Source organism: Peromyscus maniculatus, chromosome 9 (genome assembly GCF_049852395.1).
Source record: "Peromyscus maniculatus bairdii isolate BWxNUB_F1_BW_parent chromosome 9, HU_Pman_BW_mat_3.1, whole genome shotgun sequence".
NCBI classification, from domain to species: Eukaryota; Metazoa; Chordata; class Mammalia; order Rodentia; family Cricetidae; genus Peromyscus; species Peromyscus maniculatus.
The window spans coordinates 99,563,082-99,589,959 of NC_134860.1; the positions used below are offsets into that span (position 1 = coordinate 99,563,082).

The 26,878-nt window shown below is 40.3% G+C and overlaps 1 long non-coding RNA gene across 2 annotated transcripts; it reads right to left on the reverse strand.

Annotated features, from left to right (window-relative positions):
* Window positions 1-7,170: 7,170 nt before the first annotated feature.
* On the reverse strand, window positions 7,171-21,967 carry LOC121832401 (uncharacterized). Of its 2 annotated transcripts, none has more exons than XR_013042578.1 (3): window positions 21,906-21,965; window positions 19,770-19,894; window positions 7,171-7,651 (listed from the first exon to the last, which is right to left on the reverse strand). It is a non-coding gene; the product is annotated as an uncharacterized LOC121832401 (long non-coding RNA). The 2 variants fall into 2 exon arrangements; XR_006076061.2 differs by lacking the exon at window positions 7,171-7,651 and adding an exon at window positions 12,590-14,145 and having other exon boundaries at window positions 21,906-21,967.
* Between the last annotated feature and the right edge of the window lie 4,911 nt (window positions 21,968-26,878).

Here is a 26,878-nt window from a genome sequence, read left to right on the forward strand (position 1 = left end):
CCTAATTGTCATCATAGAATCTATATCCAGTAACTGATGGAAGCAGATGCAGTGATCCATAACTAAGCACTGGGCTGAGCTCCTAGATTTCAGTTGAAGAGATGGAAGAGGGATCACAGGAGCAAGTGAGGTCAAGATCATGATGGAGAAAACCACAGAGACAGCTGACCCAAGCTTGTGGGAGCTCATGGACTCTGGGCTGTCAGCTGGGAAACATGCATGGGACCAAACTAGGCTCTCTGGATGTGGGTGACAATTATGTGGATAGATCTGTTTGGGGGGACCCCTGGCAGTGGGACCAGGACTTATCTCGGGTGCATGAAATGGCTTTTTGGATCAGTATGTACTTTTAACTGCTGAGCCATCTCTCTAGTCCTGACTTCTCATTTTTCTAACTTCAAATTCAAAATGTCTTTCCAATCTTTTCTTGAAAACAATGAGCCAACCTAGACATGACTTTACTTAATTTATATTTTCTATTTTATTGGTTCAATTACCTCATACATTGCACCCCAGATTCTTTGTTTTACATGATCATGATGGGTTGATTACTAAATAGACTATTATATACAACCCCTAAAGTCATTGGAATTTGATTTTTTCTTGGTTGTTGCATGTTCATATACCCATGGGGCTAGATTCCAATTTAGAGCCTTAAAAACAGGAAGATCTGATGCATCATTTTATATCTTGATAGAGTCAAACATGAAGTGATCCTTGGGTGACATCTGTGTCAGCTCTAATGCTTCAAATTCTGTGCTTTGCTATTTTCCTGTGTAGTTTTGTACCGTTCTTCTAAAACATGCTGGAGAGGGGAGAACATATTCGTTGTCATTCCCAAGTAGCAAATGAAGAACCTAATGACATGGATTTGAGTCTAGGGAGGGCAACCCCAGAGTTCTTGCCTTTACCCATCACCATATTTCCAGCCTTAGGTCCTGTTTGACCTTGAGAATTCAGAGGGCAGGTGTGGAAAAGGGAACATGACAGGCAGGGGGAATCAGGAAGCGGGTGGACATTGGTTTTGTTTTTGCAGTAAGACTAAGCACCTCCCCTTGTATTATTAAGGCTGGACCATGCAATCCCGTATGAGAAATAGGATCCCAAAAGCAGTAAAAGAGTCACAGCCCCTGTTTTCACTGTTAGGAGTCCCGTAAGGGGACAAAGCTACACAACTGTAACACATATGCAGAATGTATAGGTCAGTCTTATGCAGACTCCCTGGTTGTTGGTTCAGACTCTTTGAGCTCCCATGAGCCCAGGTTAGTTGATTCTGTAGGTTTTCTTGTGATGTCCTTGACTCCTCTGGCTCCTACAATCCTTCTTCCCTCTCTTCAGCAGGATTCCCGGAGCTCAGCCTAATGTTTGGCTGTGGGTCTCTGCATCTGTTTGCATCAGTTGCTGGATGAAGCCTCTCTGATGACACCTGGGCTAGGCACCAGTCTATGAGGATAGTAGAATATTGTTAGGTATTACATTAACATTTTTTTTTCTCCAGTTGTGTTTGTTTCTATCCTAGGTCTCTGGACCACCCAGACTCTGGGTCCTGGCACTCCAGGCAGTGTCAGCAGTGGGCTTATTCTCAAGGCATGGGTCTCAGGCTGGGAGCAGTCATTGGTTGGTCACTCTTTCAAACTTTTTGCCACCCTTACTCCAGCCCATCCCATAGGCAGGACAGACTGTAGGTCGAAGGTTATGTGGCTGGGTTGGTGTTCCAGTCCCTCCACTGAAAGTCTTGCCAGGTCACAGGAGATGGCCACTTCGGGTTATGTATTCACTGCTGCTTGGATTCTTAGCTGGGGTCATCCTTGTAGATTTCCTTGCACCAGGTTTCTACCTGACCCTGAGCTGCCCCACCCCTTTCCAGTCATCCTTTTCAGTCCTCTTCCCTCCATCTCCCCAGTCGAATCCCTCATGTTCCTATCACCACCCACCCTCAGTCCACTCATGAAATCTCTTCTATTTCCCCTTGCCAAAATGGTCAGAGCATCCCCTCTTGAGCTCTCCTAGCTTCTAGCCTCCTAGCCTCTCCGGGTCTGTGGATTGTCGCATAATTATCCTTTACCTTACAGCTAATATCCACATATAAGTGAGTGTATACCATGTTTGCCTTTCTGGGTCTGGGTTACTTTACTCAGGATGATTATTTCTAGTTCCATCCATTTGCCTGCAAAATTTATGTCATTGTTTTTAACAGTTGATTCCATTGTGTAAATGTACCACTTTTTCTTTATCCATTCTTCGGTTGAGGAACATCTAGGTTGTTTTCAGGTTTTGGTTATTATAAATAAAGCTGCTATGAGCATAATTGAGCAAGTATCTTTGTGATAAGATTGAGCATCCTTTGGATATATACCCAAGTAGCTGGTTCTTGAGGTAGATCGATTCCCAATTTTCTGAGAACTGCCATATTGATTTCCAAAGTGGCTATACAAGTTTGCACTCCCACCAGCAATGGAGGAGTGCTCCCTTTGCTCCACATCCTCTCTAGCAGGAGCTGTCACTTGTGTTTTTGATCTTAGCTATTCTGCCAGGTGTAAGATGGAATCTTAGAGTCATTTTGATTTGCCTTTCCCTGATGGCTAAGGATGTTGAACATTTCTTTCAGTGTTTCTCAGCCATCTGAGAGTCTTCTGTTGAGAATTATCTGTTTAGATCTGTACCCCATTTTTAAATTGGGTTATTCAGTTTTTTGATGTCATATATATATATGGAAATTAGCCCTTTGTCAGATGTGGGGTTAGGGAAGATATTTTCCCATTCTGCAGGCTGCTGGTTTGTCCTTTTGATGGTGTTCTTTTCCTTACAGAAGCCTTTCAGTTTCATGAGGTCCCATTTATTAGTCATTAATCTTAGTGTCTGAGCAATTGGTTGTCTATTCAGGAAGTTGTCTCTAGTGCCCACGCATTCAAGGCTATTTCCCATTTTCCCTTCTATTGGATTCAGTGTATCTGGATTTTTGTTGATGCCTTTGATCCACTTGGACCTGAGTTTTGTGTAGGATGATATGTATGGATCCATTTGCATTTTTCTACATGGAAACATTCAGTTATACCAGTATCATTTGTTGACGATTCTAAGCATAATAAAAGCAATATACAGCAAGCTGATAGCCAACATCAAATTAAATGGAAAGAAACTCACAGCAATTACACTAAAATCAGGAACAAGACACGGTTGTCCACCCTCTCCATATCTATTCAATATAGTACTTGAATTTCTAGCTGTAGCAGTAAGACAACTAAAGGAGACCAAGGAGATACAAATTTGAAAGGAAGAAGTCAGGTATCACTATTTGTAGATGATAGTATACATAAGTGACCCCAAAAATTCTACCAGTGAACTCCTACAGCTGATAAATACCTTTAGTGAAGTGGTAGGATACAAGATTTTTTTTCATTTTTTTTTATTAAGAAATTTTCTACTCACTCTACATACCACCCACAGATCCCCCCTCCTCCCTATTCCCATCCTTCAGCCCTCCCTCCCTAGCTACCCCACATCCCCACATCCCCCAAGTTAAGGTATCCCATGGGGAGTCAGCAGAGCCTGGCATACTGTCTTTGAATTAAAATGTACACTTCCTAGGCTGCTGAAGACCAAAGGAATCTTTAGTCCCAGGGGGATGCGAAGTTGCATTACATAACTGTGCATGTGGTCTGGATAATTATTTAGAGGCTTCAACCACTTGTGGGAACATTTCATAATTGTTCCTCTTGTGGGATGTCTCTCTTCCATTTTCTGTTTGGAATCTAGTATTGTTTCCTTGGTTAAAAAGGCCAATTATCTAAATATTTGTGTGTGCGTGCATATTTATGTGCACACACATGTGCGTGCCTGTTCATGTTCATGAGTGCAGGTACCTGTGTGTGCCATGGCACTTCTGCAGAAGTCAGAGGGCTGCCTCAGGTGTTAGTCCTTGCTTTCCACCTTGAGACAAGGTCTGGTGTTCACCACTGCATATGCCAGCCTTTTATACACGTGATCTCCAGGAGTCTTGTGTCTGGGCAGGTGTTAGAGTATATTGGCCAGGGAAGGTTGGCTGATGGGTTGGAGAGGACTCCATCCATCTAGCTGTGGGGAAGCCATCAGCCACCCTGGGTAAAGACTTTTCAGTCACCCATGTTCCTGCTAGTAACACTTCTCCCATGTAAGTAAGGCCAAAGAACTCATTTGTTCCCTAGAGTGAATTTCGGTGGAGTCCTGTCTTATTTTATTGTTGTGTGTTATAGGAGGGGTGGAGAGTAGAGTTGAAACTGGAATTACAGATACATCATACTACTATTAGTTTTTTTAAATTGCGTATTTATTTATTTATTTATTAAGAGGTTATCTATTCATTTTACACATCAACCACAGATTCCCCTGTCCTCCCTCCTCCCACCCCCCAGCCTTTCCCCACAACCTACCCCCCATTCCCATCTCCTCCAAGGCAAGGTCTCCCATGGGGAGTCAGCAGAGCCTGGTAGATTCAGATTAGACCCCCTGCTATTAGTTTTTATAGATTCTGATAATCCAAACTCAGGTCCTCAAACTTGCGTAGCCAGCATTTTACTCACAGAGCCTTCTCCTCAGCCTGAGTCTCAGAGTTAAAGATACTAATAGGAGGCATACTTTACCTATTTTAAAGGCCAAATAAGAATGTACTTAATTTGTGTTGCTTTGAAAAGGAAAAAAAAAACTCTCAAAAAATGGACACATGAAAGTATGAAGGGAAATAATGACACAGTAAGTGAATCAGAGGATTGCAAAATTTCCTGGAAAGATATTTATAATTCAGAAAGAAGCTGGGTTCCATGAAGCCAACTGTGCTTTGCAACATGGACTTGATTGTATCTTTTATGATAGTTGTTCTGGACTTACTATTTTTAATTAATTAATCAACTACTTGATTAATTTCTTGTATGTATGCATGTCTACAGGCATATGTGTCATGGTGTGAGTGCAGCAGTCAGAAGACAACCTGGGGGGATCCTATGATTCTGAGGGTTCTATGAATCAGATTTGGAGGCAAGTTCCTTTATCCACAGATTCAACTCACTTGCCCTAATTTCTTGACTTTTTAAATGCACAAAACTTTAGTTATTTTCCAGTAACTCCTACATAATGATATTTAATCTTTTATCACATAATTATAGCATAGTGTATAATTACAAAATCATAATGGGTTTAATAGCACTTCATATTGGTATTTCATAAATCAGAGCAGTTATGTAAGTTGTATAAAATTAAAAGAAGGAATAGCTATGTGTGTGTGACATTATACTGTTGATAGTGTTTGAGGTGGTATGATTTAAAACATGGATTCTTCTATCCCTCTTTATAATATTCTCTCCTAATGTCCAGTGGGCTCATGGCCTTCACATTGACTATCACCACTTTATAGAATGCAAACAAGAATAGTGGATGATTTATTAACCTCTCCTAATAATGTGCCATCAATATTCTCTTATGTCTGTACCAAACACCAGCTACATATGACAGAGCCCATCTTATTAACCTGGGTTCATGGACTTGTTTAGCTCAACAGAATGATGTAGACTATGGGAAGAGGACAAGGGAACCGGCAGTTTTCACAACCAAGGATTAGGATTTGGGGATAGTTACTTTGTTTCCATTTGTTTGTGGCATAAAGACAACACATGATTTTTTTCTTTCTTTCTTTTTTTTTTTTTTAACTTAGCTTACAGGAAGAGAGAGCATGAGGCTAATATGAAGGGAGAATCTGAATGCCATGGCTGAAAGGTATTATTTTAACCTCTTGAGAAAACTGTCCAGTTGTGACAAGCAAGTATAACTGATGCTGACTTGTGTTTCTCTCATTTATATAAATTAATAACAATAAATCTAAACCAGGAAATTTTCTTATGTATACTTGATTATTTTGCTAGTGGATAGAAGTAAGGGCACCCAGCCTGTGAGGGAATGTGTAGAACAGTGAGAGGGAAATAGCTCTTGTTTTCTCTCTCCCATGGCTAGCCTGACCTGTAATTCATGATTTGGATTCTGGCGGAGCACCCCAGGGCCATGCAATATCCAATATTCAGTGGTGTGTAAAGAATTCTTTGGAAGGTTCTTAGATGAATATATAATGACTTTTCATACATTCAAAATACTGTTTATTCCTTGAAATCACAAGAGAGGAACTCGAATCATGGCAGTATTAAGTATCATAATGAAGCACAGGGTAGCAGATGGGCCCTAGGGCAAACAGTTCTGTACTATTGATTTACTTATTTGATTTCCTTGTAAAATGTCTGTGACCTGAGCCGTTGCTATGGAATACAAATGCGGATTCTCAATTCAGGTCATGCACGAAGAGGCTTCCTTAAAAGAATCTGAGTGTTCTCCGGAAAGTGAAGGGGAGAGCATCTACTGTTTCGAGCTCTGGGGATCAGTGTTTTGCAGTTTACTCAAAATGAGAGGTACTCTATGGAAAGTGCCACACCATTAGTTTGGTTTCATATCTAGCAACTTCTATGAGAGTTCAATACCTGCATGACATGCTGCCATATACTACCAGGATCTAAGGGTGTTAAGATAGGATTCTTTTCATTAAAGAAATTCACACTATTTAGAATATCTATATGATCCTTACATTCAAACATGAATGATAAAAGCTTAATGCCTCTGGGTTCAGGCACATAGTGCTACCGGGTGGAACTGCTTGTCAAAAGGCAGGAGGAATTGTGGGACTGTTGCTGACTGGTACATGCATTATCTTCTGAAGCTGAATTCCCATCTTAAAAATCTGCTCAGCTGATAAGGGGAAGGGCTATATTTTCCATGTTGGCTTCTCTCCAGGTACATACTTCCTTGTCTGAGCTTCCAACCAAGTGACTTAAGTTACATAAATTAACTTATTGTCACTTGTACAAATGAAGAGATCTATAGGGTGGGAATGATGACCAAGGTGATTTTGCTAGTACATTGGAGGGTAAATACATGAAGTTCAAGTTCTAAAACCTTAGTTTTAATTATTTTTTATTTTAAAAATTGGTGAAGCAAGGAGAAGCAGAAATGTACATGATTGTGGTAGTTCTCACTCTCCTAACATCTACCCAGTTCACCATCCATGGGGTTCTCCACTCATTTTCCTCCTGGGTTCATGCAAAATTAAAGAGCACTGTAAATGTCAACCCTCAGAGTCAACAGGTATCTGACACAGCAGAGGTTTCCAGATTGACTTTAATACATTGATTTTTCTAAAGACAGAGGTTTTTGAGCTATAGTTGATGTAGAAGAGTGTGTCACTCATTGCCTTGAGGCTGGCTAGCTAATCAGGCAGAAGGCACCAGATCGGTTTGAACTCATTTCTATGTGGGATGTTGCAGAGGATAGGAGCCAGACAGAGACTTAAGCTTCTATCCACAGGCCAAACTCACATGGCAAAAGTATAAATTTCAGAGTCAGGAATGAGTAAATGTACTTCTGGTCTTGGGTGACTTTGAGCAATGTAGTCAAAACCTTGACTATCAATTGTATCTCTTGAAGCTAAAGAAAACTTAAAACATAAGTGAATATATCTCAAGCAGGTTTTGAGTGTGGCCATTAGTGAAGTGTTGATTGTCAACTGGTTCTCTGTAGCCTTCTATCTTCAGACTTGTGAACAGTTGGAGCCCATGCTGAGGACACAGGAAGCTGGAGGAACCTGAATTGGAGGAGTACAAGACCACAGGCACCACCAATAGTGTTGACAGGGACAGGCTCTGCCTTGGAAGCTTCTAATATTTTGTCACTATTGAAGGACACTGATCAGGAACTAAGTTTTGAGGAACAAAGTAGAGTTTCTAGAAACTGCTAGCATAAAAGCTTTGATAGGGTCACACACGGATTAACATAATTTCTATTACATGTTCTATTTTTGTCCTGTGGTACTCTTATTTGGATTCCATTGTGCCCATTGAGCAGCTTTTGTTCTTCGGCTGTGAGTTTAATTATTTAGTTATTTATGAGTGCATCTGGGCATAAGTGCCAGAGTTTTATTTCTGTGACAAATTTATGGTCAGTGAATTTTAGTAATTAATGAATAAATTATTCTCCTCCATAAATGCCTCTGCAATTTGTGATTTCCATATCAATTCATAATTCCAAAGAAGGGTTCTTTATTAGCTGGAAAGCCAGTGCTAATGAAATCAGGAAAGGGAGATTTTAAATTGCTTTAATTAACTTTATTAATTAATATCCAACACATGTAAGATACAGAATTGGCTTTGGTTGGCTCTGTTAAAATTTAGTTGTTTAAAATCTGTTTAATATATACATGTGCTTCATATGAAAGAAATTCTAATTCTTTTGTCAAGTAGATGGCAGGAATGGAAGGATTTCCTTTTTGTTGTCTTTAATTCCTGGGATAGTATTGAATCTTTGAAATTTTCAAGAACAAAAACTCTGCACATGTAAGCAAATCCACACACTTTCTAAAAAAGGGAAACAACTTTCATGCTACTTTGTGGTGAAATTGAAAGGAATTAGGGAAGCCTAGGGCTGTTTGCATATGTCCAATTCTTGATTTTTTGTTTCCTGAAATAAAGCAGCAGGGATAAAATGCTCCCTAGCAGTCACTCTTGCAAGAGGACTGGAGCAAAGAAAGCCCAATGGGATTGAGCCCTCCTGGTGCCTTGCTCAGGCTTGAGCAAAGATGCCAAGGCTGCTCAAATGAGCTAGGGGAGCGTGGAAGAGCGTGAGCACATGTGTATGGGCAGCCTGGTGGTCTAAAGCAGAACCTTACTCTTCTGGGTGTTAGAGCCTGTTCCAAGTTGTATCCTAAAGCTGTAATCAATGGTTTGTTCCCCTGAAGATGGAGATTCCCATAATCTGATTCTTTTGTGCTTTTTCTTTACATCCACATCCATTCCATCTGTAATTCCTGTCAGCTTCACTTGAAAACACACGTTTACTATGGGCAGTTCTTAACTCTACTACATGTCCAGAGTACACACCAAGGCTTCCTGTTTCCCTTTCTCCTCTTGCCAGTCAATTCTCTTCCCATTGATCCGAATGTTTCCTTCCCCAGCCTGTTCATATCTACTTTTCTGTCTCTAGTGCTTGCTTTTGTTCCCTACCCTGGCCTTTGGAGTTGCTTTGTCAGAGTAATTTCCCTCCAGATCTTCTCATGCTTGCCTTTCTGCTTCATTCAACGATCTGTCCAAACACTGTCTCTCATTGAGAGGCTTACCAGACTACTCTAAGGGACTTAATTTGACCCCTGCTGACACTTTTCATGATTCTTATATTGCTTAGGTTTAAGCAGAAGTTACATCATATATCTGCCTATCTATCTATCTATCTATCTATCTATCTATCTATCTATCTATCTATCTATCTATCTATCATCTATCTAACATATATCATCATCATCAGTCTACCATCTGTTTGTATTCTAGCATTCCTCCACCCCACAAAGGCTGATACTATACAGCATCTGTCAGGAGAGTAAAGTCTGAACTGAGACTCTTGTAGAAGAGGATCTTTGATCCAAAACACCTGCCTAGGAAAGTGATTTAGCATATTTAGCCACTAAAGCATACAGAAGCAACAACAGCTGTGGTCTTAGGATGCCAGGCTCCATCCCAAGATGTTAGAAGACCCCCTCATTTACAGAACACTTGTTTTGCAGAGTATTTTTTTAATCACAGCAAAAGACAACTAACTAATATAGCACTCTATAGATATTTGCTGAATGTGTGTTGTAATTACAAGTGTTTGAATTTATAGGTGAATACCTGGCTACTGTATTGATTGATCTGAGCATAGGAGAAATGGCCAGATGAAGAGAGCAGGCTAGACCCAGTGTAATGCTGGATCATCTTTCTTCCAGTGCTCTATAAATGCATTCTCTGGGCTTAGGATTTTCTATCTTGTATTGAAGGTTCTATAACATTTCTTACATGCATTTATCATAACACCAGGCTTTCTTCAGTGATGCTAACTGTAGCTGGAGATTTCTCCAGTCCCGCTGGGGCCTGCAGCCACTCAGACCCAAGTAAACATACAGAGACTTATATTACTTATAAACTGTATGGCCATGACAGGCTTCTTGCTATCTAGTTTTCATATCTTAAATTAACCCATTTCTATTAATCTATAAGTTTCCACGTGGCTTGTGGCTTACTGGTACTTTACATCTTACTTCTCATGGTGGCAGTGACTGGCAGCATCTCCTGACTCAGCCTTCCACTTCCCAGCATTCTCCTCTCTGTTTATCCTGCCTATACTATACTTCCTGCCTGGCTACTGGCCAATCAGCATTTTATTTATCAATCAATCAGTCAGAGCAACACATTCACAGCATGCAGAAAGACATCCCCAGCACTGCTCACATTAAAATTTAACCAGGGTGAAACCATCTTTACAAGTCAGTCCTGTTTCTGGTTAGGAAGCCTGTAGTTGGAGAGGAAAGCATTGTCAATCCTTCTCTCCTCTACCCTTCCTGTTCTAGCCACTACACTCTAGAGCCTGGCTCTGTCCCTTCAGATTGGACCACATAAGAAATTTGTAGCTGGAAGGTTTCTCCAGTCTCACCTGTCGCCAAAGTCCCACAGATGCTTATAAAATAATCATTCAGAGGCTTAATATTAATGACCAATTGCATGGCCTGTGGCAGAATCTTTGCTAGCTAGCTCTTATAACTTAAATTAACCCATTTCTATTAATATATGCATTGCCATGTGACTTTGTGACTTACCAGTACTTTTACATCTTGCTTCTCCTGGCGGTGGCTCCCAGCTTTTCCTCTACCTCCCTTTTCCTCTTCCTCTCTCTCCAGTTGAAATGTACCACCTAACCTTATTCTGCTTCATCATTGGCCAAACAGCTTTATTTATGAACCAATCAGAGTAACACATATTCACAGCATACAGAAAGACATCTCACAACAGAAAATGACCATGGGAAAGTCTTCAGATGCTTAGGTATAAAGCACCATCTGTTACCTCTGGGTGCATAGATTGAAATGTTCCTATTCTATAGATGAATTTCTAAATGGTCTTATTAAATAAAAAACATGGAGCCAGAAATTTGTGTTAAAGCCTTAAAGAGATCAGGGAAATACAGAAAGCCACCAGCTAACCTCACCTCACCAACTCCGCAGCTTCCAAGGAGAGTGATTTCCTGTTTACCCAGGCTTATATGCCTTGCTTTTCTGCCCTCTCATTGGCTCTTAGCCCAGCTACCTCACTTCCTCTTCCTACACAGCTCTGTCACTGTCTGTCTATCTGTACAGACCTCCAGGTCTCTGTGGTTGGTACTGGGATTAAAGTGGTGTGTCACCACGCTTGACTCTTTTTGCTATTGTGTTCTTGAACACACAGAGTTCCTGCCTGCTAAGGAATTAAGGGCGTGTACTACCTGACTTCATTGTTTACTTAATATGGCTGGCCTTTTCCTACTGATCTCCAGGCAAGCTTTAATTATTAAAGCACAAATAAAATATAAACACATTTCAGCAAAAATAAAATATCACCACAGCATTTATTTGCTGTGGGATGCTGCCCTGATTGGTCAATAAATAAAACACTGATTGGCCAGTGGCTAGGCAGGAAGTATAGGCGGGACTAACAGAGAGGAGAAAAGAAAGAACAGGAAGGCAGAAGGAGTCACTGCCAGCCGCCACCATGACAAGCAGCATGTGAAGATGCCGGTAAGCCACGAGCCACATGGCAAGGTATAGATTTATGGAAATGGATTAATATAAGCTGTAAGAACAGTTAGCAAGAAGCTTGCCACGGCCATACAGTTTGTAAGCAATATAAGTCTCTGTGTTTACTTGGTTGGGTCTTTTCTGGCTGTGGGACTGGCGGGTGACAAAGATTTGTCCAGACTGTGGGCAAGGCAGGAAAACTCCAGCTACATTTATTTTACTCTGTGAAGCTGTGTTATGCTGTGGGATGGTCTGTATGTCAAATTGCTCTGATTGGTCAATAAATAAAACACTGATTGGCCAGAGGCCAGGCAGGAAGTAGGTGGGACAAGGAGAGAGGAGAATTCTGGGAAGCAGAAGGCTGAGGCGGAGAGTCACTGCCAGCTGCTGCCATGACCAGCAGCATGTGAAGACACCGGTAAGCCACCAGCCACGTGGCAAGGTATAGATTTATGGAAATGGATTAATTTAAGCTATAAGAACCGTTAGCAAGAAGCCTGCCATGGCCATACAGTTTGTAAGCAATATAAGTCTCTGTGTTTACTGGTTGGGTCTGAGTGGCTGTGGGACTGGCGGGTGACAAAGATTTGTCTTGACTGTGGGCAAGGCAGGAAAACTCTAGCTACAGTGTTACTATGTCTAAAATACCTGATTGCTCTAATAAAGAACTGATCAGCCAATAACAAGGCAGGAGAAAGATTAGGAAGAGCTGGTAGGCAGAGAGAATTAATTGAAGGAGAAAATGAGGGGTTGGGAAATCAGAGAGATCTAGGAGAGAGAGAGAGAAGGAAGATGATCCAGGATCCAGCTACCCAGCTACATAGCAAGACATGGAGTAAGAAGTAAAGAAAGGTATATAGGATAAGATAACAGCCCAGAGGCAAAAGTTAGATGGGATAATTTAAGAAAAGCTTGTAAGAAACAAGCCAAGTTAAGGCCAGGCATTCATAAGAAAGAATAAGCCTCTGTGTGTTTATTTGGGAGATGGGTGGCTGGCCCCCAAAGAGCCCAAAGATTAAAGAGTAAGGAAAAAAAAACCCAACAACACAGATGGAGTGTTTTATGTCTTCCAGTTGGGGCAAGCAATTCCTCTTCTATCAGGATCAAAAGCTTGGAAACACATAACCCTCCCAAAATGACTTTCCCTCAAATTGTCTTTCTGATTTCTTTTCTCTACCATCAGTGAATAATTCTTCTTCCTCCTCTTTTTTTTTCTTTGTAGTCACTGGTAACTTGGGGCTGGTATATAAGTGGTTCTAAATTCTCTTCACAATAGTCTAACTCCCTGCATCAGGATGTGTGGTAATAATTGCCACTTTATCATTTTTTTGGGTTCATCTAAAACAAAGCTAGAAAATCTCATTTTAATGCCCTGTTATAAAGGGGAAGGTATTAAATACTGCCAAGGTATGCAGGACATAGCAGTGTCATCCTGGATTATTATCTAATTTCTACACACATCTTCTTCATCATCCTAAAATAATGTTATAACACAATTCCTTTCTTCCTTTGTGTCCCTAGTTTAATAGTGCTCAAATGACCTCCTCATTCAACTGATTATTATTTTTATGGTTAACGAAGGTTTTACTTCTTACATCAACTCTGAAAGTAGATACTGTTACCACTACTTAGAGACCAAAGGATGAAGTTGAGGGAGGTTGACCCTAAGTTAAAGGCACACAGCTCATAGTGGGGTCTTATAGGATGTGAAGTCAGATTCCAGAGATCATTCTGGTAATGTCTGTATATGGTGTGTAGATACAGTATAGTGTGGATATTAGACTAGTGAAAATAAGCTACAGTAGTCTTTTGAAATGAAGAAATCAGCCATTGGAGGTCTGCATTCTATTGTGTGTGGTTGGGAGAGAAGGGGTAGAACCCACTGGCCAATAGTGCTGAGAAATGCCAATAAGCTAAGCCAGTTAAAACCAAACAGAGGAAAAAATCCACAAGACAGAATATTGTAACATGACAAATTAGAACAAATAATTTAAGAGATTGGCTCCTTGACAGTAATTAGTGATTTCAAATTAAGAATTAATACCCATAAAATTGAGAATGATCTCAGAATATGTTCTAGAGAACTAGAGGAATAAAGATTTAGATAATGGGCAGGAATGTATGTCCTCAAAAATATCTTTGCTCTTCCTCTCTTTCCAAGGCACATAGCTGAATTACATTCCCTACATCTGTTGGGTTTAGTTGGGGCCATTGACTGAGTTCTGTGCATCGACTATGAATATAAACTATATAACCCACATTCAGCCTGACCCAGTATGGAATTCCTGTGCTTGACTCTCTTTTCTTCTCTCTGTTTTCAGCCGATTCTGAAGTCTATGTAGAAGTAGGGACATTTGATGTTTTCAGGCTGCAGATGTAGTTCAAGTGATACAGCACATGTTCAGCATGTGGGAGACCCTGGATTCCCTCTCGGCACTGAATTTAAAAAAAGGTGCCACAACTCCACATTTTGGTTGGTTGTGATTTTCTGTAGAGGTCGTCATCTGTTAAAAGAAAAGTTTTTTTTTTGTTGTTAGTTTTTTAATGAGGGGTGAAGACTGTACTTATCTGTTGGTCCAAGGACAAATGTTTCTAGATTGTTGTTAGGGATTGTGCTGGTTTAGTAAATGAGTAGACTCTCATCCAATAACTACGATTTCACTAGCACTGAGCAGTTAGCTAGGTTTGCAGTATCAGGCATGTTTTCCCTCTTGTGGAGCATGACTTAAACCCAATTAGAGAGCCCTTGGTTACCGTCAATGGTAGGGTTATTGTACCATGCGGGTCATTTGATCTGGCTCATAGGTGTCAGCTCCTAGAAACACCAGAAACTATACTTGTAAAGTCACATCAACATGACCATCCAAACATGAGATGAACAAGGAGGACACTAATGAACATGACAGACTGGATGAGGAAAAGTCCACAAGGTCTCAACTTGTTGAAAGCAGGGAGGTTCTTGTGCTCACACATCACCAGAGAAACCAGGAATGTTAGGCACACAGGATTGTCCTTTTGAAGGGGAGGATGTATAACCTGTTTTTCCATCCAGAAAGCTAGAAATTGGAGATGATTAACAGTTCAATGATCTGTGTTATTTTTGGGCCAGGCCATATCATGCTCTCACAACTTGGAATGGAGGTCACTAATGGACCAAATGACCTCTATCCTATCTGTATTACTAAGACCAGGCCAGATCCTTCCTTAGGCCCTTAAGGGTTAGCTTATCTCTAGAACTTATCTTCTTGAAATAATTGATATGCACTTTGAGCTGAGTTTCCTCCAAATTGTGCTGTGTTTAAACATGCTGGCAATAAACTGCCTGGCATCAGACTCCCAAAATTTGACCCAGGTTGACAAAGTCAATCTGAACTGAGCTTGCAGACTCACCTCTTCGTTGTTAGTTTCCCTGCCTGCTGTGACACCTGCAGGGACCCCCCTCCACAAACCCTACACAAAGAACTACAGGGTAATTGAGTAAATCTGGGAACAGGAGAGATGGTCCTCCCCAGGGAAGAGAAGACCATTTGGCCATCTAGTGCCTTTTAAATGGTCAGCTCTGAAAAACAAAGATACAAGTAACATTGTATGTTCTCAGCATGTTATATTTAGGAATATATACAAATACATACATGCATGTAATAACAAATAATGAAAAAAGAGGTCCTGAATTTCAAGGAGAATGGGGAGTGGTATATCGGGGGAGGGTTGAAGGGAGGAAAAGGAAGGGAGAAATTTTGTAATTAGATTACAATCTCAAAAATAAACAAAACAAGACAAAAGGTAGCACTTCAAGATCCAAGGGGTTTCAGGACCTCAGTGTTACAGCATACATGCTTACTACTCCCTACTCATTCCTTCACACCAGGATTCGTGCAGGGCTATGTCATGAGAGAGAAATAAATCTTTGTTAAGATTATGAGAATCTAGGTTTGTGTTCTATAAGTAAAAGATACTTAACCTGTAAGAAAAATCATGGTCCAATCTCAGTTCTGTTCTATACTGTTCAGTACTATGCTGTTTCTCTCCTTTTAATTTTGGTCCCAGAATTCAAGGTGTTCAAACGCAAATGCAAATCAGAACTCAGACACCTGCACTGACAGCTGAGTCAGAAGTGCCGGGCCTGGATCCAAGCATCTCATATTCAGTGTTTATGTAAGACCGGGTATTGGATGATAGAGTTATGCTTTTAAAAGAGGAGGGAATGGAGAATTTTGGGAGCCTGGCATCCATTAGCGAAAAGATGGGTTATTGAAGGCAGATATCGCATAGTTCGCTATCATGGTGGGCAAAGAGTTGACAGAAAATTGTGAACTTTGAGTTTGGAAAAGGACTACAACAATAAAAATATGGCTGGCAATATGAACTGGTCTTGAGCAGTAACTTTTGAGGGCACTGGAGTTAAACTGTAAGATGAAAGATTAAAAGATGCAGTAGACACAAAGAGAGGAATAGGATTTCAATGACTGGTGGAGAGAGAACCCAAGTCGGCGACAATAAACAGTAAGGATGAGAAGAAGATGAGGTGAGGACAACTCCACAGCTTCTAGGCTTGAAGAACTGAGAAAATGAATGTCAGTGTCATGGGCAATGACAGCCTATTTTTTTGGGGGGGAGGAGAAGGATTATTTTTGATAAAAACATGATGAATTTTGCATGGACTGAGTTTGCTGTAATGTTGAGACCTCCAGCAATGCCCAGTAGGCTGTTGGTAAAGTTCTTTCTAATGAGATTGACTTTCATTTCTCTTTCAAGTACAGTCAGAATTCAGCTTTGGATCGTTGATTCATTGTTTTGCTTTTTATTTGCTTAGAAATTAACCCAACCTCTCCAAGCACTTGATTTATATGTCATAATGGTAGAGACATTTAATATCTTCATTCTTCTGCTGTTACTTCCTATTATCTTTCCCTTTTTACTACAACAATGATGTAGTCTACACTGTTCTCTCTTTGCTAATGCATTTATAAAGCCTGGCCCTGCTGCTCTTCCTTGCCCTTGCTGGTTGCAATTTATTTTCTGCTTTGGCCTTTCTGACTTGGCCTCAGAATGTGTCAAATTGTCTTACACACGCCCTTGATCTTTTGCCCTATAACATTTTGCATACGATTACATTTCAGAGTTTGCAATCTTCAATCATGCAGTGAAGAGTGATGCTGCATTAATTTTAAATTCAGAAGATTGAAAATGGGGTCAGCTTTCAGATAGAGATTGGCTGAATTTCTCTAGGAGGCAGACAACCTTAAAAACTTGCATTCTAGCCATATAATTTTCTGGTTTAAAATGCCCTTGATTTTTCTCACCTAAGGTCTCCCGGGGTGGTGAGAAACTGACCAGTAGTGACATACCAACTTGTTAGGCGTGTTAGGGCCCTGTGGCTGATATGCAAAGAGAGAAATAATGATGTGCTGACCACCAAGTTAGCCAAAAACTCTTTGGGCCAGGAAACCCTGGGAGTTTGGTGTACCATTGATTCCCTAGGTTGTATGAGATGAACGTCTGCTATAAGGAACCAGTTAGTACCTCTGCATGTCTCTAAAGATAGCCTGGATATGTGAGAGCATCTCCCTGCTCTCCCAGAGCCTGTCCGAGACTAACCTCACTGGCCTTGGTACTCTGTATTTCTTCTCATCTGTGCTTTTCACAGATGCAGTGCAGTTTGCTGTGGTCCATCTGCCACTGGGGACCATAATGGTCAGGGATGTGGGAGAAATGTTCCTTAGATGATGCCTTTGATGTGCTTATTCCATCATGTCCTCTGTCCACCAAGGCTTGTGGAGTAACCTGCTAGTATTTCAAAGGCTGGCCTCTCTGTTACAGGGTTGTGTGTGTGTGGCACAACTGTGTTTTCTTCTTTCCACATGTCTTCACGTCCAGTTTCATCAGTGAAGACATGGAGATAAAAGGTATTCTTTCACCTCCCCCCCTTTTTTTCAATCACAGCTACAATAGCAAACTGATGATATTATTGACTTGGATTATAACAAAGAAAAGTAATGCTTAGATGCCTGCAATGTGAGCTGCTCTGTGCAAAACCAGATTCACAATAAGGCTATTTAGATGATCTCCATGGACAGGGGACACTTCAGTATCAGCAGGTGACTCATACAATACAGACTCCACTTCCTAAGCCTCCAAAAAGCCATGCAGATGATAAAGTAACACAATGAGCAGATGATGAGTGTGGAAGAGAAAATGAGGAGCAAGGCCCATGTGACCAGTTTGAGGAAAATAAAACCACAGTCTAGGTTGAAGGTTTTACTGATAGGAATGAAAACAGACCAAACACACTAGTAGAACATTACATTTCCAAGTTACATGGACTTAAAATTATATTAGGCTGCTCTCTGCTTAAAATTTACTAAGATTAGGAGAACATGTTGTAATTGTTCATGTTTGGGTAAGAAGGACTAATAATAATTAGTATGTGATTTGAAATCTTAATTTATAAAGAAAAACTCTGAAGCTGCTAGAAATGGTGCTTGCCCATGATGACCATGGTTGGTATGATGAAAAAAAGGCAGATTTTACAGACAAAAGAGTATGAGCTTGGTCAGGTAGTTTATGCCTAGGAATTCAGAATTTTTTTTGATAAGGCGAATGCTCCCACATAATTCTGGGTATATAGCAGACAATGAGTGAATTGCCACTTTTATTACAGGAACTAAAAGAAGGGTTGGGAATGGAATCTATATTGATACTCACAATTCATCCTTTGTTCTGTATCATGTGATTCCCAAGCCAATTTCATGTGAACAAAACTGACATTTATAGAGTTTACAAACCCTTTTATATTTGCTCTTCATGAGAAGAAAGGATTTGCACTCAGGTTAAAATCTAGCTGTATTGGTAGTGGACAAGGGTACTGAAAGATTAAATGACTTGTACAATAATGCGGATAAGGAACAGAGTCATCCTGAATCCAAACCCAAGAGTGATGGTTTGAGTAAGATATGTTCCTGTGGGCTCAGGTATTTGAATAGCTGGTCCCCAGTTGGTGGCACTGTTTGGGGAGGTTTAGGAGGTGTGGCCTTGGTGAAGGAGGTATGTCAGTGGAGGTAGATTTGAGATTTTATAACATTTCCCTATTTCCAGTTTGCTGCCTCTGCCTCATGCTTGCAGCCAAAGATGTGATCTCTCAGCTTTCTGCCCCTGCCTCTATGCTTGATATCATGGACTCTCATCCCTCTGGAATTGTTAGCTTAGATAAGCATTACCTTCTGAATTCAGGTGCTTCACGCCATGGTATTTTATCATAGCTGCAGAAAAGTAGCTAATACACCAAGGCTTCCCCATACCAACTCATTATAACTTCATTCCTTTACAATCTGGGTTTTTGCCAGTTAACATTTGCACTCTTTCTAAGGGGTCTCACAAACGTTCTTTCTTGAGCCACAACTGTGACAATTTTTCTAAAATAGTGATATATCTGGCCTGTTGAATAGATTAAATATAACTATGCAAGTAGGAAACAATGGTGGATAGTAGAGTTCTGTGCCTGAAGTCTCAGCCAGCTTCTGACATGGTGTGTCTCACATACTCTTAGGTAAAGAAATATCCACTGGCCTCACAATCGTCACAGGGATGTTTGGCTAATTCTGCCAGCAAAAGCAATTGCAAAGCAAGACAAATATCCACAGTGCAAACCTTTCTAGATGATTGTCACAAAGTCTGGAGTCTTATTATAGTTCTCTTGTCTTGATCCTCAGCCTCTGGATGTCAGGCAAAACATCTCATGTTAATCACATCCTGCTCTCTCCCCCCCTTTCTCTCCCTCTCTATCTCCATTTCCCTCCCTCCCTCCCTCCCCTCCCTCCCTCTTTCTCTCTCTATGTGTGCATATGTATGGTTAGGGCGCACATCCTTGTGGAGGCCAGAGGTTAACGTAGGGTGTCTTCCTCAGTTGTTCTCTACCTGACTTTTTGAGACAGAGTCTCTCACTGAACCTGGAGCTCACCAACTTGGCTAGATGACTTAGCAAGCACTACTTCCCCCATGCTGGGATCACAAGAGCTTGCCACCAGGCCCAGTTTTTACCTGGGTGCTGGGGATGCAAACTTAGGTCTTCATGTTCACACAGCAAGCATTTTATTGACTTATCCATCTTCCCCATACCCCTGATTCTCACCTTCGAGTTTCTATGAAGCACTCAGGAGGATCTCTTATGCAAACCCCTCTTATCAACACAGATCCCAGCTGGCTTTCTTCTCTATGAAAGCCTTTCATGAATGGAGACAATGATGGATCCTTGTCCTGTGAAGATGAGTGCACTGTTAATAAAGATTTTTAAAATGGATGTTTGTTGTTGTTTGGTTTTGCCACAAGCTTCAGCTTCTTGCCTAACACTATTCTAGATACAGTTCTGATGCCCTTCTTGGATCTACATATGTTCTGTGGTCAAGGTTAAGCTTTCTTAGCAGTTTACTCAAAGCTTCTTTGTTTACTCTCTTCCCTTCTCTGTTGGGGTGTATCTTAGTTACCCTTCCCTTGCTGTAACGAGACACCATGACCAAGGCAATTGATAGAAAAAAAGAGCCTATTGGGGCCTACAGTTTCAGAGGGCGAGTCCATGAACATTTTGTGGGGAGCTCGACAGCAGGCAGGCAGGCATGGGAAGCAGACTTGGCACCGCAACATTAGCTGAGAGCTTATATTCTTACTACCAAGTAGGAGGCAGAGAGGAGAGAGAGAGAGAGAGAGAGAGAGAGAGAGAGAGAGAGAGAGAGAGAGAGAGAGAGAGAGAGAGAGAGAGAGAAATTGTATGGGCTTTTGAAATCTCAAAGCGCTTCCCCAGGGACATATCTTCTCTAACAAGGTTGTATCTCCTAATCCTTCATAAACAGTTCCACCTAGCACTCAGGTAAGAAGTTGGGATCCTCAGCACCCAGGGACCAAACCCTCAAATATGAGCCTGTGGTGGCCATTCTCATTCAAACCACCACAGGGAGAGGAATATTAAAGCACTCTATAGCTCTGCAGCCATGCTACTCTTCCAGACCTCTAACTCTAACCCTTCACACCCTCAGAATGGCTAATGAACAGACACTGGGAAGGATGAATTCTTATCACTTGCTTTGCAAGTTCTGCAGAAGATGTCTTGTCCTTCATATTGCAGAATGCACTTAGTTCCATCATTTGATTTTTCAGTATCTTCCGATTTTTACATCCTGTTACACAAAGGGGGCATTTTAAGGCCCTAGCAGAAGACCTTTAGCTGACATTCTTGATTTTTCAAAGCAGAGCACTTTTACTAAATTATTGGCTGCAGAGAATCTGTCAGGAGCTTCAGTTTGTCCACAATTAACTTTAATGTCAAATGTGACAGCAGATTTTGTGATGTTTTCAACAGTGAAGATTCTCTTTTCTTACTAGTCTTTCTGCTGCCTATAAACAACAACAAAAAAAAAATGGCCAACTTTCACGCAAGTTTGTTCTTTTCCTTTATTGAACAGTTCTGCATTCTCACATTATAACTTCATTTAAAAATAAAAAAATTAATGATAGGGCAGAGCAAGTCATTGTCTCACTGTTATTACAAGGCCACTTAAAATTATGCTCATTGCTATTGATTTATAGCACTTGTTGCAAAAATAATTTTATGGGATTGAAATGAATCCTGAATTGGAGTAGAGCTACTCCATACCAAGTTGTGTCAGCTAAGAGAGTAGGCTTGAATTTCTTGATGGAAATGGCAATGATTGTGAAAATCAAAGCAGATCCCAAGAAAGTATAGAGGACTGAGTTTCTTTGTAAGAACAGATTTAGTGTTGGGAAACTGAATATCTTTCTTTTTTGCCCCCTCCTTTTTAATTTCTCTCCAAATGCAATTTCAGTTGCAAAATTATTTTTCTGTAGAGGATCCTGTTCCATCTTGAAGATGGTAAATAGATGTGACATATTCTACTGTTCCTTTTGACTCACTCCTCAGCAACAACAACAACAACAAAAATAAGGAATGACAGTGTAATGTTTGTCTTCAAAGGGTTGAGATATTGTGAAGTATGAGCAATAACACAGGTAAAACACTATAACTATGGTAACGTTCAAACCTAGAGTGACAAATTAGAAAAAATACATTCATGTAAATACACATTCCAGAAAACAGTGGGATGTTTTTCTTCTCTTAAGGAATGCTTTAAGGGTGGGGCCTTGTGAGATCTACCCCATTTACATTTGCATGTCAACTGATGTCATTATGGAGGTCTCATTAAGGCAACCATGGTTTTGAGATTTTATGAATGTAGTTTATCATAGAAGATACTACCTTACAGCAGGCATCCTATTCTCCGGCTTTCAGAGTCTTTCCATCCCCTCCTCTGTGATGTCACAGAGCCTCAAGTGCCAGGGTTGTATTGGATAAGCCCCCTGATAGGTTATCCAGTCCCAATATGTCACTCTTAAAGACATACACCTAAGAGTAACACTAAATGAACTCAGCAGGCAATAATTTGAGATGGAGTAGGAGAAGGGCACAGTAAAAGTAAAGACATGAATACAATATGCATATAAGAAAGCCTCAAAAATTAAATTAGGGGGTACTGCCTAGAGGAGCAAAACCCAGGCCCTTGCTTGCAAACTGGCTTGCCATGGACCTTTTCTCTGGTTTTTACTCTCATGATTTGGAGGAAGGCTTTATTGGCAATGCAATTTGCACAAACCACTATCTATGTTGAGGTGGCAGTGGAGCTTCAGGATTCTCTGTTAATAAATACATCCCTAAAATCGACTAACATGCCTGGGGAAAGGAAATCCTCAGGAAGCTCAGAGGTACAGTTAGGAGCACCCAGAAAATTCCCTACATTCAGGTTTCTGGCTGGGCTTCATTGGTGCATGGCTCTCATACCTATCATTCAATGAAAATGACCTCATTCATGGATGAAAATTTCAGGTGAAATTTAAAACAAGGACAAACACAACACAACACCACACACACACACACACACACACACACACACACACACACACACAAAGTCATTTCTAGAAATAATAAAAGTAAAAGGATATATAGAAAAAAATACCAGTTATATGATGCAGGTAAAAATGGTAAAGAGCTATTTCTTTCTTTTTTTAAAAAAATGAATGAGTCAACCACTTTAATATGCTAAGATCACACAGTGGACCCCTAAGAGCATATGCAGAGTTATTGAATAAAAAGAGGTAAACTGTGGCTTGGCAGAGTTCAGAAAAGGAGAAATAAATAATAAATAAAACCTACAGAACTGAAGGATAAACTCTTTGTGCAAACAGAAACTTGACATTAATAGGGAGCCTAGAAACAATACAAATTGGGGTAATAGAAGCAGAAAGCAAAATATTTAAAAAGTCAGAGAAAAAAATAATAGGCAGAAAAGGTGAGGTATGTAATGTATAGCCTAAAGAAGAATACATAGATAATGACTCAGAGGGATGTTTAGAATGCTTTATGAGTAAAAGTATAATGGAATGCATAGGCTTGAAGGGCTTTTTCCTAGATAAGTTTGACCAAGAATGATACAAACACATTTTAAGAAAGATTCTAGTAAAGAATATTGTCTAAGCTCGGACTTTTCTATAGGAAACAGAAGGCTGGCAGTTAAAAATTTCATATGTAGACAAAATGTTGTTTCCTTATTTAAAAGCCAACATTTTTGTACCTGTCAGAAAGTAGGGAATTTTGATACAATCTAGTCTTAAAATACTTCTAAAGAAAAGTCAAAATGGAAATATCAGATATGTAGGTTGGATGAGTCTAAAGATCTAATGGATCTAATTAAATATATGTAATGAATATTTTTAAAAAGAAAACATTAGAAAAGACACAACTAGCAAATCAGGAAACCAGAGTTAAAATATAGAAAAATTATTTCTGATAGACTTGACATATTTATCCAAAAGCAAATGAAATGAAGATGGCTGTCGAATACAAAGGAATAAGCTTAGAGAAGCACGTGGAAGAGGGAAGAGGAAGAGGGAAATGATTCATCAGTGCCTCAATCCTTACTTTGTGCATTGGCATGTTCAGAAATGGAATGAACATGAATACTATGATAGGAGACAGTGGGAAGTATATCACTGCTGGTTCCCAAGCACATGCTCATGGCCAGACTGACTGAAAGTGGCCTTTACTGCCGTGAAGTGGCAATGCCCTTCTTATCATTGGTGTGGGGCAGAGGCATTTCCCACAGCTTCACCAGTGATGATACTGTGAGAAAGGGTACAGCATCTGAGACAAGAGCAAACATTAAAGATAAGCTCATGAGACAGATGGGCTAGCAGAGTGAAGGAGCAAAGAAGAAATTGACAATGCATTAATTTTCCCTTTGGTCATTGTACAGAGTTCAGTGATACTTTAAAAAAAGTTATTTTAAGTTGGGCATAGTGGCACCCACCTGTAATCCTAGCACTGGGCAAATGGAGGCATTAGGGTGAAAATTTGAGGCAATTTGAAGTTAACCTATCTATGTTGAGAGTTCCAGGGTGAGCTTAAATCTCCTAGAGAGACCTTGCCTCTGGAAACAAAATACAAAAAACTTAAACAAAACATAAAATACTTAAAACAAAAGAATAAGTTAAAGATATTCCTGTGGTGATATATTGTGTACCCTAACAAAATTTGCCTGAAGATCAGAGAACAGAACAAGCCACTAGATTAGACCTAGATGCCAAGGAGTGGTGGCACACACCTTTAATCCCAGCAATTGGGAGGCAGAGATCTGTTTGGATCTCTGTGAGTTCAAAGCCACCCTGGACTACATGAGATTGACTCAGTCTAAGAGAGAAACAGTCAGGCAGTGGTGGCATACACCTTTAATCCCAGCACTTGAGATTTCACACCTTTAATCCCAGTATTTGGGAAGCACACATGCCTTTAATCCCCACACTAAGAAGAAAGTGATGGCTGGGCAGAAAAAAGGTATAAAAGGCATGAAGAGACAGGAAGTAGAGCTTTTTTAGCCTGATGAGTCCTAGAGGTAAGACGTGGGAGTGGCTTGTCCCTTTGTCTCTCTGATCTTTCAGTGTTTACCTCAATATCTGGCACCAGGTTTTTATTATAAGATCTCTTAGATTTCGTGTTACATATTCCAGTGTAACTTTGAATATGGCAAAGATTTATTATACAATAAAGGCCTTCAGCACAAAGCATAAAGGAATGATTTATAGTCTGGGTTAATTAAAAATAATCTGTTTCTTGGGAAAAAGGATCAGAGTATTATGTAAAGTTACAGATATGCATGTCAGTACCAGAAAAACACTCTAAATTTTCAGAAAATTTTAGACAGAAAACAAAACAGAGAAAAAAATTGTGGTGATAACAAACAGACAAATGAAAACTAACACACATGATACTTCTTTTGGGGGAAACCAGCAGTTTCCACTTCCGTAAAGTGTCAATCTCGTCTTTTCTTGGCTTGTGTTTCTTCATATTCTCCCCCTTCCTCCCATGTCTTACACACAGAAGCAAAACACTCATTTCTCTTTTGGAGGGATGTAAGGTCCTGCAGTGCGCTCAGCTTGAATTATGCCCATGAGTTGATCAAGGCTCAAAACAAATGCATGCTTGTGTCGCTGAACTGAGAGTCAGCATATGTCATAGCAAGAATGTAGCCTACGGAGAATGACATTTCAGAGTTTAAAGTATAGCATTGTCATTTACTTTTCATGTGCCTTCATATCCAGGCTCTGCTTCTTCATTTTAAAGACTGGAACAATGCACATGTTTTAAAGCCTGCATTATCAACAATGAAGGGTAGCAATATGGAGCACTTCCATGTACCTGGCTATATGATTGTACATTCTGTCATATTAACTCATCAAATTTCCACAAGTGCCTCGAGAATCCACCCCACTAATGTCCATGTACTTGTATTATTGCCAGTTTGTAAATAAGGTATTCTAAGCCATACAAGTAGAGAAAGGGAAAACTAGCATCATGAACTCCTAGGTCCTATTTACTTAGCTTTCCTTCCTTCCTTCCTTCCTTCCTTCCTTCCTTCCTTCCTTCCTTCCTTCCTTCCTTCCTTCCTTCCTTCCTTCCTTCCTTCCTTCCTTCCTCCCTCCCTCCCTCCCTCCCTCCCTCCCTCCCTGCCTTCTTTCCTTCCTTCTTTTCCTTCTTTTTTCTTCCTTTCTTTCTTTTAACATTTAGCTTGAAAATATTTATCCATTTACTGAAAATAATTTTTCATATGCTATATTCTGACCAGTTTCTCCTTCCTCATCTCCTGCAGGATCCTTGCTACCTCCCCACCCATTGAACTTCATACCTTCTTTCTCTTTAGAAACAAACAGGCCAATAAAACAAATAAACAAAACTCCAGAATTAAAGCAAACAGATAAACAGAGGGAAAAACAAAGCAAGAAAAGCTATGAGAAACACACACACACACACACACACACACACACACACACACACACACACACACGCCATAAAAACAAAACTGGAAACCATAGTGTATAAGCAAAAGACCTATAAGGTAAAACATGCCCAAACAAAGCATTGTGAGACAAAACTTCTCCCCAAGTACCATTGAATCTGTTTTGGGTTGGCCATCTACTCCTGGGTGTAGGGTCTCCCTTAAGTATAGTTTGTATACCCAGTGAGACTCTATTGGATAAAACTAATTTTTCCTTTTCAAGAAGTTGTCCATTGGAGATAGGTTTTGGGTTAGAGATGGGAACTTGTGTCCAATTCCCATCTCAGAGCTGGGAACCTATCTGGCTTGAATCTGTGCTGGCTCTGTGCATGCTGCCACAGTCTCTGGGAGTCATATACCCACCAGTCCCTATGTCTGGAAGACACTGTTTCCTTAGTGTTTTCCATCCTTACTGGATCTGATGACCTTTCCACCTCCTCTTCCACATAGTTCCCTCAGCCCCAAGGGGAGCAGTTTGATGAAGAAATCCCATTTAGGACTGAGTGTTCAAAGATCTCTCCCTCTTTGACATTGTTTGTTTGTAGGTCTCTGTATTTCTTCATCCCACTCACAGCAGGAGGAAGCTTCTATGATGGTGGATGAGTAAGACTGATCTATGAGTATAGTAGGATGTCCATCCTCAGGAGTCATTTTATTGCTACATTCCTTTTAGCAGCACAATAGTATCTGGTCTGGTTGTTTTCCTTGGTCCATGGCTTATCTAGTCTCAGGTTTTTGGCCACCCAAGAAATGTTAGTTCTATCTCACAAAATGGACCAAAAATTCAATTAGGTAGTAGTTGATTACTCTCATAACTTTTGTGGCATGGTTACACTAGCACATCTTT